The 14,657-nt window shown below is 45.9% G+C and overlaps 1 protein-coding gene across 37 annotated transcripts in view; it reads right to left on the bottom strand.

Annotated features, from left to right (window-relative positions):
* Nucleotides 1–14,657, bottom strand: part of MRTFB (myocardin related transcription factor B) — a 296,254-nt gene that overhangs the window by 198,025 nt on the left and 83,572 nt on the right. For 36 of the 37 annotated variants that reach the window (XR_014840748.1, XM_021086582.2, XM_085017544.1 and 33 more), the window contains exon 1: nucleotides 5,152–5,191. The exons of the other annotated variant lie outside the window; for it this stretch is intronic. The gene's annotated coding sequence lies outside the window, so the exon portion shown is untranslated. Of the gene's footprint in view, nucleotides 1–5,151; nucleotides 5,192–14,657 lie in introns of those variants that run through there. 37 annotated transcript variants of the gene reach the window in all.

Below are 14,657 nucleotides of genomic sequence, written 5' to 3' on the forward strand. Positions count from 1 at the left end.
TATCACCTGGAGTCAAAAATCCGACATACATTAAAGAAGAATTTTTTCCTAAACTAGGAATTTGGGATACACACTGCTATAGATAGATAGAATATATATATATTCTATGTATAGAGAGAGAGAATATATATATATATACTCTATATATATATTCTCTATTTAGAGAGAGAATATATGGAGTATAGAGTATATAGAGAGAATATACATATATATAGAATATATATATATATATACATATATATATAAAACGACAAGGACCAACTGTATAGCACAGGGAACTATATTCAATATCTTGTAATAAGCTGTAATGGAAAAGAATCTGAAAAGGAATACATACACACACATATATATATAAATAACTGAATCACTTTGCTGTACACCGGAAACACTGTAAATCAACCGTACTTCAATTTTTAAAAATAAAAGAATTTTTCCCTGAAATTGGATATTAACAAGTTTAGTGTGGCCACCACTAAAATTCATAGAAGACAAGGTAATTTTTTCTTCAAGCTAAAGCACACGATTGTAACAATCTATAAGAATGCTACATAGGGGACAAGGAATCAAGGAGAGAGAATGGGCAAGTGCACCAAGAAGGATGCTTTAGCCTAATGGTTCTCACCGTATGGTCCCCAGACCAGCAGAATCAGCATCACCTGAGGACCTGATAAAAATACAAATTCTCAAGCCCCAACCCAAGCCTACTGAACCAGAACCTTGGAGAGTGATAGGGAGCAATTCCTATAATACACACTCAAGACCGACAGCCAGTGAACAGGCCCAGGGCTTCTTACTTGTCCTTGAGCTCCAGTTGGTGGAGAATCTCCTTAAAAGCAGATTCTGAGAGTTCCCATCATAGCTCAGCAGAAATGAATCTGATTAGTATCCATGAGGATGCAGGTTTGATCCCTGGCCTCACTCAGCAGGTTAAGGATCTGGCGTTGCTGTGAGTTGTGGTATAGGTTGCAGTCGCAGCTCGGATCCTGAGTTGCTGTGGCTATGGTGCAGGCTGGCGGCTACAGCTCCAATCCGACCCCTAGCCTGGGAACCTCCATATGCCTCGGGTGCAGCCGTAAACACACACACACACACACACAAAAGGGCAGATTCTGGTACAGTAGGTCTGAGGTGGGCCCCAGCACATGCATTTCAACCAAGCTCCAGGAGGCTGCTGGGGAGTTGCTGATTTGGGGACTGCACTTTGAGAAAGAAAGCTCAAATCCGCCTGGAGAAGAGGGTTTGCAGTCTTCATGCGGTTGAGCTTCCTATGAACTGTCCTTAGTAGCAGCGAGTCTTCCCAGTTTCTTGGCTGAGATACACAATATAACCTGACACATAAATTCTGTCTTTAACATGGAATAAACATTTTCAAACATATTTCTTATCAAATATCAGTGAATCATTGAAATTCAATTTAAGGATGTCCCATTTGAGACAAGTTTCATTTATAAGTGGACCTATGAGCCTTCCAGAATAGGAAAAAAAAAAAAAAAGAAGAAAACATATTCATACATCTGCCTGGTTATACTTTCTGATTAACTTTATTTCAAACACGTTAATGACACCATCTGCTCTCCATGAAAAATCACCAAGCAGTTTGTTTCCTTCTAAATGTTTTTTTTAAATGGTTCTTAATATTTACAAACACTGATTCTCCATTCGTTTTACATAGGAGAAAAGTCTTGTTGTTGTCATTGTCGTCTTTTTAGGGCCCCATCCACAGCATATGGAGTTTCCCAGGCTAGGGATCGAATCAGAGCTGTAGCCACTGGCCTAGGAAACAGCCACAGCAACTGGGGATCCAAGCCACATCTGCAACCTACACCACAGCTCACGGCAACGCCGGATCCTTAACCCACTCAGCAAGGCAAGGGATTGAACCTGCATCCTCAGAAATACCAGTCAGATTCATTTCCACCGAGCCATGAAGGGAACTTCGGGGGAAAAGTCTTTATAGGAATCTTCCAAGTAAAGAAACTAGTTTAGATGGAAGGGCCTGGCCTGTATCTTCATTTTGCAAGTCATCCTCTGGATGAAATTTTTGGTGTTAAACATTAATCAATGTGCTGAAATTTCTACATATCCCTATTTCACTGCATCTAAGATGCCATCATTTTCAGACTCTCTTATTTTATGTACCACTGAGAAAGAAAAGTTGCCAATGAAACCATTACATGTCAATTTTAAGATACAATTCCATCTCAGATATGAATCTTAAAAATCAGTGAAACCGCTTAATTACAAATCTCAGAGATATATGCATAATTATGCATGTCCATCCACAATCTGTCCCCACACCTAAACCCTGGAACAGTTTCAACATCCACACAATATCACTTGGTTCACTTTTGTACAAGTGAATATTTTTTTAAAAAAAGCAGTGATTTAAAAAGGAAGGAAAAGGAGTGACCTCCTTCTAACCTGGAACATGATACTGCTTGCTCCAAGTAATAAAAATCAATCACTCCTTTTTTTTTTTTTTTTTGGTCTTTTGTCTTTTTATGGCAGTGGCCCGAGGCAGGCTAGGGGTTGAATTGCAGCTGTAGTTGCCGACCTACATCACAGCCATAGCAACGCAGGATCTGAGCAGAGTCTATGACCTACACCACCGCTCATGGCAACACCAGATCCTTAACCCACTGAGCAAGGCCAGGGATCGAACCTGTGTCCTCAAGGATACTAGTCAGGTTTTCACGGAACTCCTCAATCACTCTTAATTTAGATAATTTTCCAATCCAAAAGTATTCTATGTATTTATCTCTAGGCAATATAAAATATATCCTTCTATTTTGACAACAGCCTTTACTTAAATGTTTGTTTCCATAGCACCTTTCAAAAGTAACAAGCAGTGAACAATAAATAAACATCTTAGAGCAAAGAAACTATTTAACAAAAAGGAAAAATAAACTTCCTTGGTAGATTTAACAAGAGTTGAAGAAATTGATAATGTTACACTGTAGCTATATAATAGTCCTGGATGAATTTTCTTAACTCAATTTGCATTTTTCCCATTGCAGCCAGACTAAAAGAGTTTCATGTGACAAGAATTTCTAATGAATATCAGGAGGACTGAGGACTATGTGATTATAGGTCATTTTAATTTTCATCTTTGTAAAATATGCACTAACCAACTTCTCTAATATAGTTATCAGAAAGAAAGAAGAGGGAAAATTTTTTCCAACAAAAACTGTGTCAGTTAAATTCTGCCCCTCCTTTTGCCCAGTTATAACTGAGTAGACCACAGAGATGTCTTTAGAGTGGATCTCTAGGGATCTAGACCTGTACTCTAAAAGATGCATTTAGTTATCAAAGTGACTGGGGGACACCACTAGTACTTAGTGTTTGAGGGTCAGGATGCCTGACCTCACAATGCACGGGCTAGATGGGCAAAGATTTGTCCTGGTCCTGAGAATCTTGTGAATGCCCGGCCAGATTAATCACCATCAACTGGCATTATTTTAGAACATAATACTGAATAGTTTTTACAAGAAATTATGAACAAAACCCAGTAGTTCAGGAGAAGGTACCTAAAGTGAGGGAAGTTGAGACTGAATGGTATCAAATGTCTGAAAATGAGTGACTATTACCTCACACCATGTACTGCAGGGCCATAATGCTGAACATATCTAAACGATGAAGACACCAGCACCGAATCAAAAAAACTTCAATCTAGCTAATATTTTATTCATTGTTATAAGGGATAAGTGGTAGGAATCCAGAGTGGTGCCTCCAAGCAGCAATACCTCAGAGCTTGTGGCACCAAAGACTCCCTACAAGGTAGCCTGGCATCAAATACAGCATTCATGGCGGGGTTATAGTAATATTATTTATAGGTTGATTGAGACAGTCTGTACTTTACCTTGGCATGTTATTCCTAATTCAACCTAGGCCTGGTTCGCTCTTCCTGATCACAAATAGGTTATCCCAACACTCAGGTGTCCTCCAGCCCCATATCTGTATCTCTGATCTTTCCTTTTCCTATATGGCGTGGCTCTTCGATATTTTTTACCTCTTCAATACAAACTTTTTCATTAGAAGCAGGTACAACCACCCCAGTCCACACTGTCTTCAAGCACAGCAGTGCATACTAACGAGATGGGCATAGACAAGGCACGTCATATTGTTCTCCTTTAATTCCTCCCTTACATTTAAATTGGAGCAGCACACTGATTTTCAATTAGGTAGGGAGGTAGGTTACAGTACAGATGAATTTCATTTCAGAGCTGTATAGGGGGATTTACAAACGTTTGCTGCAAAGGGAGAGGCCTTGGTTCTGACAAAGTTGACCACCACTGCTCCAAAAAGTGGAATCACGTGCTTAACAAAAAACAAACTAAAAAAGTTTCCTCTGCCTCAAGCAAGCCCTGGGCTCCAAGATTGCACTTTAATTCGCTCTGACACCCCATTCCCAGCACACACCACTGCTCCAAGCCCACTTCTGCCCCCACGCTCGGCCAAACAAAAGTTCTTGACAATTTCAGGAGCAGGGACCTTTTGCGAAATTGACAAAAGCCAAGGACTCTCTCCCAATAAATTCTTATACCGTGCTGCATTCAACTGGGGCGGGAGGGGGGGTACCCAGACACGCCCTCTGCAGCCGAATAGGGACCCGAGAAGAACTCGAGCCCTAAAACCCTGCGAGTGGGGGTGGGGAGGATGGGAGGCAAGGACCGGGCGGGGCGGTGAAGTCGGTGTGCCTGGGTTTGGACCCCGATTCTGCACTCTGGGCAGGGCGCTTCAACTCTCCGTGCAGCCACGGAGCAGAACCACCTAAGTTAAGTGAGGGCAGACGGTTAAGGCTCAATACACGGTGTTGCTCCGGCTAGCAGCACCGCGTCCTCGGCGCCAACCCGCCGCCGGGGGACACCAAAGCGCGACCCGCAGTCCCAGCCGCGTGCGGAGACTGGCTGCGAGCGGGACTGGCCCCGGCGGCCCCGCGGCCCCGGCCCGGCCGCCCCGCCCCGCCCGCGCGAGTCCCGGGACGGCGCGGACCGGGCGGCTCCGCTGCAGCCGCGGGGCAGGCTGGGGCGGCCGTCCAGGACGCGGGGCCGCCCTCCCGGCTGGCTCCCCCGCCCGGTCCTCGGCCTCCGCCGCTCTCGCCCACTCCTCAACCCCCAACGGCAGCCGCCGCCGCCGCTGCCCGCAGCTCACCTCCCGGGCCGCCGCCGCCACCGCCGCCGCTACCGCCGCCGCGCGCGATCTCGCGAGACTTCGCTCCCCTCCGCGCTTCCCCGCCCTCTCCTCCGCGCGCGCGGACCCCGGCCTAGAACCGGTTCGGCGCGCTCCCAGAAGCTACCCTCTCGCCTTAGCGTTAGGCCTAGCAGACCCCGCGACCCTGCGCTCCAGTCCTTGTAACCGTTCCGCCCACCGCCGTGACGGCGAAGGGTTAACAGCCAGGTGCGGGTCGGCCGCCTTCCTCTCACCTGGCCGCCCTGGTGAGCGTGCGCATGCGCGCGCCCGGTGCCCTGGACCTGCGAGCCTTTCCAAAGGCTCTGACCGCTGTGACAACAATAATCCTAGCAGCCAGTCTCGGAGGGCTTCCTGGGTGCCCAGTACGTTTAGAACTCCTAAGTCCTCACAAGAGCCCTCAAGAAGTTGGTATTACCATCCTCTTCATTCCATAGAGAATAAAATAGAGGCTTGGCCAGGTTAGAAATTACCTCCAGGTCACATAGCCTGGAATTGGCATCCAAGGTTGTCTGACCAAGCCAAAGCCCAGCTTTCCTGCCTCCACGACAATCCCCAGGCCCTGTCCCTGTTCCTTCTTCCGCTGAGGGCGCCAAATCTCAGCCCTTCTTTACTTTCCTCCCGAGATTCCACCAGGTAAGAGGAGGCGCTGCTAAAAGGGCTGTCAGGAACATGCTTCTCCCTCATGACGGGAACTTCCTAAGGCCTCCATGTGCCAGACCTGCACAAGGCCCGGAAAACGATCTATTTATATTCGGTTGTCTCCTCTTTAGACTGGTGGCATTTTGATGGTAGAGAGCATGGTGGCATGGGATACAGGACATAGATCCAGAAGGTACGTTATATTAGGGGGCACAGAGCAAGATGAGACTTCTTGCTGGGGGTAAAATCTTAACATATAATTACTTTTTTTTTAATAATAAAGAGGGGCTAGCATTTATTTCAAGGTCGCTACCAATATTCTTCGAAGTTAAGTCATAGGAAAATAGAGATTCAAGGAGATGAAGAAATTGGCCTAAGTCTCCACAGTAAGATGGGTTTGAACCTGGGTGTGAGCCCAGATCCCAGTACTGCCTTGCACTCAATTCCCATGAGCCAGCATCTCTGGGCCAACCAGCTGCTGTGAAATCGAAAGCCTTGAGGGATTCTAGCTATTCCTTTATCTTGCATCAGAGTCTGCCTGGGCTTGCCCAACCCACGTGACAGTCACATCCATCTCAGCAAACGTTGGCCTGCCTACCCTGCAAGCCTGTCCACTCCCTCCAGAAATAATGCCACTTCCTATGGGCCAGGGGTTATGGGTGCCCTGCAAGTGCAAACATCACTTAACCCTCCCAATGGAGGAAGTGAGAGAGGAGGGGAAATTACATTTGATGGGCAGGTCCAAGGTATCAAGCTCTGCTCCAGGTGCTGTCCATTCATTAGCTTATTTAGTCCTCCCAATAATCCTCTTGGGAGGAGGTATGGTTGTCCCCACTTTGCAGATGGGGAACCCAAGGGCTTAAGAGGGGAAAGAAGTTGCCCAGCCAAGGGTACACATAGGTGGTAAGTGAGAGGGCTGGGGTCCCACCAGGTCAGTCTGTTTCCAGACCTACAAACATTGGTTTCAGTGACAGAAAGGCCTGCCTCAAAAGCCTGTGTCTTTATGAAGCAGAAAACCTAGAAATCGCCTGAGGTCAAGACTCTAGGATACCATATCTTCTCTGGGTGGACTGTGCCTTGATGGTCTCATCTAAAATAAGGATATACAGGAGTTCCCTGGCGTGGCAGAAACAAATCTGACGAGTATCTATGAGGACGTGGGTTTGATTCCTGACATTGCCCACTGGGTTGGGGATCTGGCATTACTGTGAGCTGTGGGGTAGGATGCAGAGGCAGTTCAGGTCTGGCGTTGCTGTGGCTGTGGTGTAGGACGGCAGCTATAGCTCTGACTCGACTCCTAGCCTGGGAACCTCTGTATACTGTGGGTGCAGCCCTGAAAAAGCAAAAAATAAAATAAAATAAAATAAGGATATACATAGGTTATTGGGAGGATGAACCCAGTAACAGTATGTGAAGCATGGAGAAAAGTGCTTTGTACAGACGAAGCTCTTAGTAAATTATAGCTATTATTATACTGGTGAGACGTCTGAGTTCTTTGATTTTCTCTCCATCTCCCAATATCAATTCCAAATCGACGTGGAGGTTGTGACCTTATCTGCTCAGGTGTGGAAAATAAAATTAGTTTCTAGTGCACTGGAAGCAATCTACTGCTTTTTTTTTTTTTTTTTTTTTTAGGGCCACACCTGCGGCACATGGAAGTTGCCAGGCTAGGGGTCGAATCAGAGCTGCAGCTGGAGCCTACACCACAGCTACAGAGACACAGGATCCCAGCCGCATCTGTGACCCATGCTGAAGCTTACAGCTATGCCAGACCCTTAAGGCATTGAGCGAGGCCAGGAATTGAACCCACATCCTCTAGGTGGTTCATAACCTGCTGAGTCACAACGGGAACTCCTCAATCCACTGCTCTTTAGTGGACAAAACCCCTGCACTTGCTTCTGAGCAGAGAAAGAGACCAGACTCTCCTGAAGCTCTAATGTGCTCTCTCTTCCCAGTTTCCTGGCAGATTGGCAGGAATAGAAAAGGTTTTATAATAGGTTCCTCTTATGTAGGAAAAACCACCCGAATATTTTTAAGTTGTTGACAAAAACTAAAAGAAAAAAAAATTTTAACTAAGCTGAAACCTGTTAAGAGAATTTTGGTGAGGTCGGGGTGAATATAATTACTGTGACGTCACAGGGAAAGTTTTCATAGGAACTGAAGCTGCCACCACACTCAGGCCATGGTACCCCAAGTTAGTTCCTACCCTGATAAAAGGCATATCACATGTTCCCACCAATGGCAACAGCTCACTGTGGTAGTAGTGATCCTTACAGGGCAGGGGTGATATAACAGGATCCACTAAGAGCATTATAGATGGACCCCAAAATCAGGGTGATTCTAATATGTACACCTCTAAGGATTTAACTTGTGGTTTCCAAAAAGTACTATTAAAATCTTTGATCGGAAAGGAAATTTATAAATACGTATAATGGGATTTGTTTAATGCTCTTTGATTCAATAAAAACTTAAGCCCTTAAGTGTCAATTACTATGTTAGTAGCTGTGAGGAAGACAGAGTCCATGCTCTTATCACGTGATGGCCTAGAAAAGAGGTGTAAATGAAGTAATTGAACCAATAAATGTTAAAAGGTGATAAATGGAATGAAAAAGAAAAACAGGGGTGTTCCTGTGGCTCAGCAGGTTAAGGATCAGGTGTTGTCACTGCAGTGGCTAGGGTTCAATCCCCGGCCCAGGAACTTCCACGTGCCACAGATGTGGCAAAGGAGGAGAAGGGGGAGGAGGGGAAGAAGGAGGAGGAGGGGGAGGAAGAGGAGGAGGAGAAAAACAGGAGGGGGAGGAGGAGAAAAAGAGAGGAGAGGGAAGAGGAGAAGAAGGGGAGGAAGAGAGAGAGCAACTGACAAAAAAAAAAAAAAAAGCTAGCTGGAAGGTAGGAAAGAACTTGCCTTGAACTTGAGCTCTGGAGGATGTATCGGTGGTGTGAACTGGGCAAGGAGGAGGGTGGAGAGCCCTGGGAAGATAGGGCCAGGGTGGATCAGCAAGGAATTGGTGGGAGTAGGAAGGTGGGAGAGCAGAGTGGACTGGGGACATTAAATAAAAAAATTCTCAGGCATGTACACACCCTGAGCAGGTGGGGACCGTGGAGGGGAGGGAACCCTGCTGGAGGCAGATGAGACAATGCAATTGGTCTCCACATACCTATCCTTCCCCATTGGCCCATCCACGCTCATTATGGACTCCTGCCCCCTCTGCTCCACCAGTGCTTGGTCAAGGATGGGCAGGCTGTCATGACACAGCTGTCGTACCTTTAGCCAATCTGTCTTTGAGGAAATTTCACATTATACGTCCCATCACCCCAGTGCAGAAATCAGGTTGCAAATCTCCTGCTTCCCTTGCGACTAGGACAAGGGGTATGATTTGGGCTTTGCCAGCCAGATGTGCCCCATGAGACTGAATCCAGTTGTGAACCTCAGTTCTGTGGATGTGACCAGTGGCTCAAGTGACCAGCTTTGGGATGGCAGTTGCAGGCTTGAGCTCCTGATGGAGAAACCGCACGGATGCTGACGGCAGCGGTGGTTGTGGTGACAGCAAACTCAGGCAGGGTGGTGGTTAGCTGATGGGGCCAGGCCTGCAGTGTGGTTTAGGGCATTTTTCCTAGGAGCTCAGCCTCATTTTCTTCTCTCCAGCCCTCCCAATGATTCTGTGGAATCCCTAACATCTTGTATCACGCTCCTCTTTCAGCATAAATCAGGTAGCATTTCTACCCAGAATGCTGACCTCCCACAGGCCAAAGCCAGTTGGAGCCAATGAGACTGGGGAGAAACTTACTGGTGGGCAGCGTCGAGAGGAACTTTCTGCCATCCATGGTTTCTTCCATAACTGTGGGATAAGATAGGGTCTGTGCAGCAGAGTGGAGAAACCAAAAGATTTGGGGTCCTTGACTACATCACCAAGCCGCTAGACTGTCCCCAGACTTACATGGCCCTGGCCATCCCCTTCTCCAAGCTAATGCACGTGGTTAAGTCAGCTTGAGCCGGCTTCTCTGTTCTTTGCAGCCCAAACAAGCGCACTCGTACGGGGAGGGAAGAAGCAACTTATGGGGAACAGGCACGCATCTTTCCTGGGTGTGTCAGGAGCCGCCCCAAATCCTAGGCAACCTTTGACACCAACCTCCTTCACCCCCACCCAATATCAATCCCACTCAGGTAAGCCCCACCTGGTCCCAAACACTTCATTTGAAAACACATCCTTTCATTGCGCTTCCCATCCTTTGACTGTCTCCTTGGTGGATGCAAAGTGGTGATGTGACTTGCCCAGCTCACACATCTGGTAAGTGGCAGAGCTGAAGGTCTGGAGGCAATCCAGAGCTCAGGCTTTTAACCACTAAGTTTAATGCCAGGCACCAACCAGCCTCATTACATTAAAAAAGAAAAAAGAAAAAAAAATGTATGGCTTTGAGCCAGGAAAAAAAAAAAAATAGGAAAAGAGCTCAAGTCCAACTCCATATTTGCTATCTGGTCTTGACCGAGCTGCTTAAGTCACACTTTGAAATGAAAATGAAATTAAGGATACCAGCTTCACAGAATCTGGCAGTCATCTCTGGTTCACCCATGACCTCTGGTTCCCCACCTTCTGGGCACACGCTGGAACCCACTTTCTGGGCCACGTGGGTGGGGTCACGTGACTAGTCCCAGCCAAGGAGTGTGAATGGAGGGAGTATGTGTCACTTCTGGTTGCTGCTCTATAGAGCAGAGAATCCATCATGGACATATAACGTGAGCGAGAACCAACCCTTTATTGTTGGGAGTTGATGGGTATCATTGTATGTATCAGCCCATCCTGAGTCATACAGACAGTATGGTCATTTACTCATTTACTCACTCAAGAAACACTTTTCTGCTATGGTCAAACCCCAGACAGACAAAAGAGCAAGCTCAGCCAGCAGTCCTTTAGATTCTGGTGCAATGTGCTGAGATGGGGTGCAGCCCCCTGCAGCGTCCCGGGGCTCCCCAGTGATTCTGATGCCTCGGCAAACCTGAGACCCTTGCACTACTATTGACCCACCATGTGATGATAGAGAGGGACAGGTCCTTACCCTGGAGGGCCCCATAGCCTGGGGATGACATGCACAAAGAGAAAAATTACAATGCAAATTACTGAAATCTGTGTGATTAAGTAAGACCATGGAGCAGTTTTCTGAACCATTAAGCTGTATGTGTAACAGAAAGTAGATGCACATCCTGGCAAATCCATTCATCAATGGTGGAATCCAAGATCAGCATTTGGGCTCTCCCCTTCCTCATCCTAACATATAAGGCTTTATCTGACTCTTTTCCAAGTATGAAAATTGAAACTCAGAAAAGTTCTAAAACATCGCCCATGGTCACACAGCTAGTACACGGCTGAACTGGAGTTCATGCCCAGGTTCTTCTGTTTCTAAAGCCCGCTTTTTAAAGCACTGGGTTAGGTGTTCCTGTCACGGCTGAGCAGCAACAAATCTGATTAGCATCCATGAGGATGCAGGTTCGATCCCTGGCCTTGCTCAGTGGGTTAAAGATCCTGCGTTGCCATGAGCTGAGGTGTCGATGGCAGATTGGCTCAGATCTGGCGTTGCTGTGGCTGTGGCATAGGCCGGTGGCTACAGCTCCTGATTCGATCCCTAGCCTGGGAACCCCCATATGCCATGGGTGAGGCCCTAAAAAAAAAAAAATAAAAAGACAAAAAATATAGAAATAAAAAAATAAAACCCTGGGGGTAGCTGGTTCATGCAGGGCTCCTGCTTGTCTCCCCTTCTACAGAGAACTCTAGCTTCTAGCCACACCAAACTCCTTGTGGTTCTCAGCCCACACTGTGTGATTTCACGCCTCCGTGATTTAGCTCCTGCTGGTCCCTCTGCCTGGTGCGCTTTCTCCCCTTCCTGCCGCCCTGCCTCCAAACACTGGCCAAATCTTGGGATACACAGTTTGATGAGCCCCTCTCTGGATGGTCCTTGGCCACCCCCAACAGTGTGGTCCCACCAATGGACCATTAGAGTGCTGCCTGTGAAGGGAGGGCCCTTTGCTTCCTTTCCCTAGGCCACCTGACTAGCATCATGGGTGCTGGTGCTAAAGTATCAGCCACAGCCACCTGAACACCTCACTCAGCAAAACCAACGTCCTACAGAGTACAAGGTGGACTCTCCCAAGAAGACCAATAGCGAAGTATTTCCGAAAGCAGTTTCGGGGACTCTAATCCAGCCTCTGCCACTTTGTAGCTCTGTGACTGCAAGCCCCATGCCTAACACCCTGCAAGCCTCAGTTTCTTAGATGAAAAATGGGATCAGTGACAGTACCTGCCTCACACAGTTGTGAGAATTCAGTGGGGTAAAATGTGCACAATAAATGGATGCATAGCGCTTGGCTCATAAGGAAGAACTGAATTAAATTCCAGCCGATCTCGCGCTCTTATCACTGTTGCCATCATCCCCTTCTTCTTATTACTATTACGATGGCTTAGCATACCCCCATGGCTATTATTGTTAATATTATTACTCACCATGTCCTCCTCCCTTCCCGCCAGTCCTAAGTGACTTTCCTAAGCATTCCTTCCAAGAACGGATGGTATTCCTGGAATTCTCAAAAGCATTTCTTCATTGTCTCATTGATGGTTCAGTGCCTGTGATGATTTAGCTTCCCTGGTACTCCCAGGAAGCTACCCCAGGAAGTTGTGGCTGCAAAAGACCTTTCCATCTGGGCTTCCTGCATACAACTAAGAAAACATGGGCTCTCCCAAGCTCCCGTGCTCGCTGACTTGACATCATTGCCCCTCTGGGTTCATTCTGGGTTCATTTTTTTTTTTTTCTTTTTTCTTCTTAGGGCTGCAATAGGCCTCTAGGCTACTGGAATTGTTGGTAATAGCACCAAAAGGAATCATACCTCCAACAGGCTTATTTTTTTTTTTTCTTTTCAAGGGAGCTAAAAGAGTCAGGCTTTTGAGTTTCAAATAAAAAGTTCTCCATATGCCATCAGAATGAGCCACTTTTGCTCTTCCTTACTTATCTTCCACATATTTGAAGGGTGGAGGGCAAAAACATGGGCTTTCTGCAAAGAATTCCTTGAGGTTTTATGCTCAACAACTCCAAGCTGTTATGAAAGGACGGAAAAACAGAACATTCCCCCACACCCTAAGTGTTACAGGAACAGGGAACGGAAGAGGAAAACCAAACCTCAGACAACAAAATCTTTAAAAATGTAAAGTTGGCTTCTCTGATGGAGAAGGTTCTGAAGACCCAGGCATGAATGCTTTCTGCTGGGATTTGCTTATAGGTGAAAATTCAAAACGTCTGTGAAAATGGAAATAAAGATGGGAAGTCAGAGGGAAAGAGGACAGCATGTGTGTTCAGAGGGGCTGAGGGCAGAAATCCAAGAAGCTGTAAGAAGGCAGCCAGTCAGAGGCAAGGTGCTTCTAGGAGCAAGAGCAGTGATCCGGGTAAGAGTTTTCTCCAGAGAGCTGGAGCAGAGAAAAGGCAAAACTTTTTTTTTTTTTTTTTTTCAGAACCATTTTGATACACGACTGCTTGAATAAATTTGCGTTCCCATCTCTACTGACTCACTGGCAGGAACAATGAGCTCACATTCCAGAGTCGGGGCTGACCCTCATGCACCCCATTGCTGATAAAGTCTGTAGTTAGTGCTTTTTTGGCACTAAGAAGGATCGTGAATGTTATTAGGTTCTCTTTTGTTTAGCTTATGATGGCAACATCTAGAAATCAATGTTGCACTCTTATGTCAGCCACTTCCAGGAGAGAAAGGAAAAGGGCAGGGATGAGAAGGGAACATTTTTCACAATTTATCAAGCTCTCCAATTAAAAAACAAATTAAGTTACAAATCAGGAAAATTACAAATAAAGAGGGAAGCTTTTATTCAGCTTACAGCAATGAAACTGAAATCAGTAGCATCTATATGAACTAAAATTTTAAAAAAGATAAATAGGTAGATAGATAGATATAGAAAAATGTATATATGCATGGATTATATATATTTCCAAGGTCTGAACCCTGAGAAAACCTAGAAGCAAGAATTCCCCAGTGGCAATGAGCACACTTACCACTCAGATCTTGGTTTCTAAACACTATTCTTCAATAAAAGGAACCAGGGCTCCTGGGAGAAGTGGTTGATTCCAAAGTTGGGGCATGGAAAACACAAGATAAGCCTGGAACACCATGTAGTGCCAGAAAATAGGAAATTACTCCAAAAAGTTTGGGGGCTTACGGAAAGGATACAGAAGTCAAACTAAAATATCTACCAATGGTCAAAGCTGGAACAAATAGAGCAACAAAATAATAATAGTATTAGATTATAAGCCATAGAATAAAATAAATACCCATGAGTCCATGTTGATGGAAGGAAGGAAAGAAAGAAGGAAGGGAGTCTTACCTTAAAAAAGAATTATAATCAATAAATGTAGAAGGAATGAGAGAAATAAAAAGTCACCATTGGAACACCACAGTAAGAACTGCCTCAGGTAAAATTCACAGATGGACATTAAAATTGAGGTGGGCAAAAGTGTGAGGAAAAACAGAATGGTCTCAAAGTTTATCCCCCAAAATATGTATTAATGATGAAGGGAAAAAGAAGTACCTTGACCATGAAGAAAGCCAGCAGCCACCACAGTAATCAAGTAGTTGAGAGTGACGTCACTAGTAATAAGTTATGGTTTTTATGGATTTCTGACACGGTTTGATGAGAAGGACACTTCCCCTCTGTGTATCCTTCCTTAGAACCCATAGCGCCTGTTACATTAGAAGAAGACACACACACACACACACACACACACACACACACACACACACACCCCAAATTGAGGGATTCTACAAAATACTTGATCAA

The sequence above is a fragment of the Sus scrofa genome, chromosome 3, assembly GCF_054392235.1.
Source record: "Sus scrofa isolate SSC_HxYL_T2T_F1_AM1 chromosome 3, Sscrofa_HxYL_maternal_Yorkshire_Landrace_v2.0, whole genome shotgun sequence".
Taxonomy (NCBI): domain Eukaryota; kingdom Metazoa; phylum Chordata; class Mammalia; order Artiodactyla; family Suidae; genus Sus; species Sus scrofa.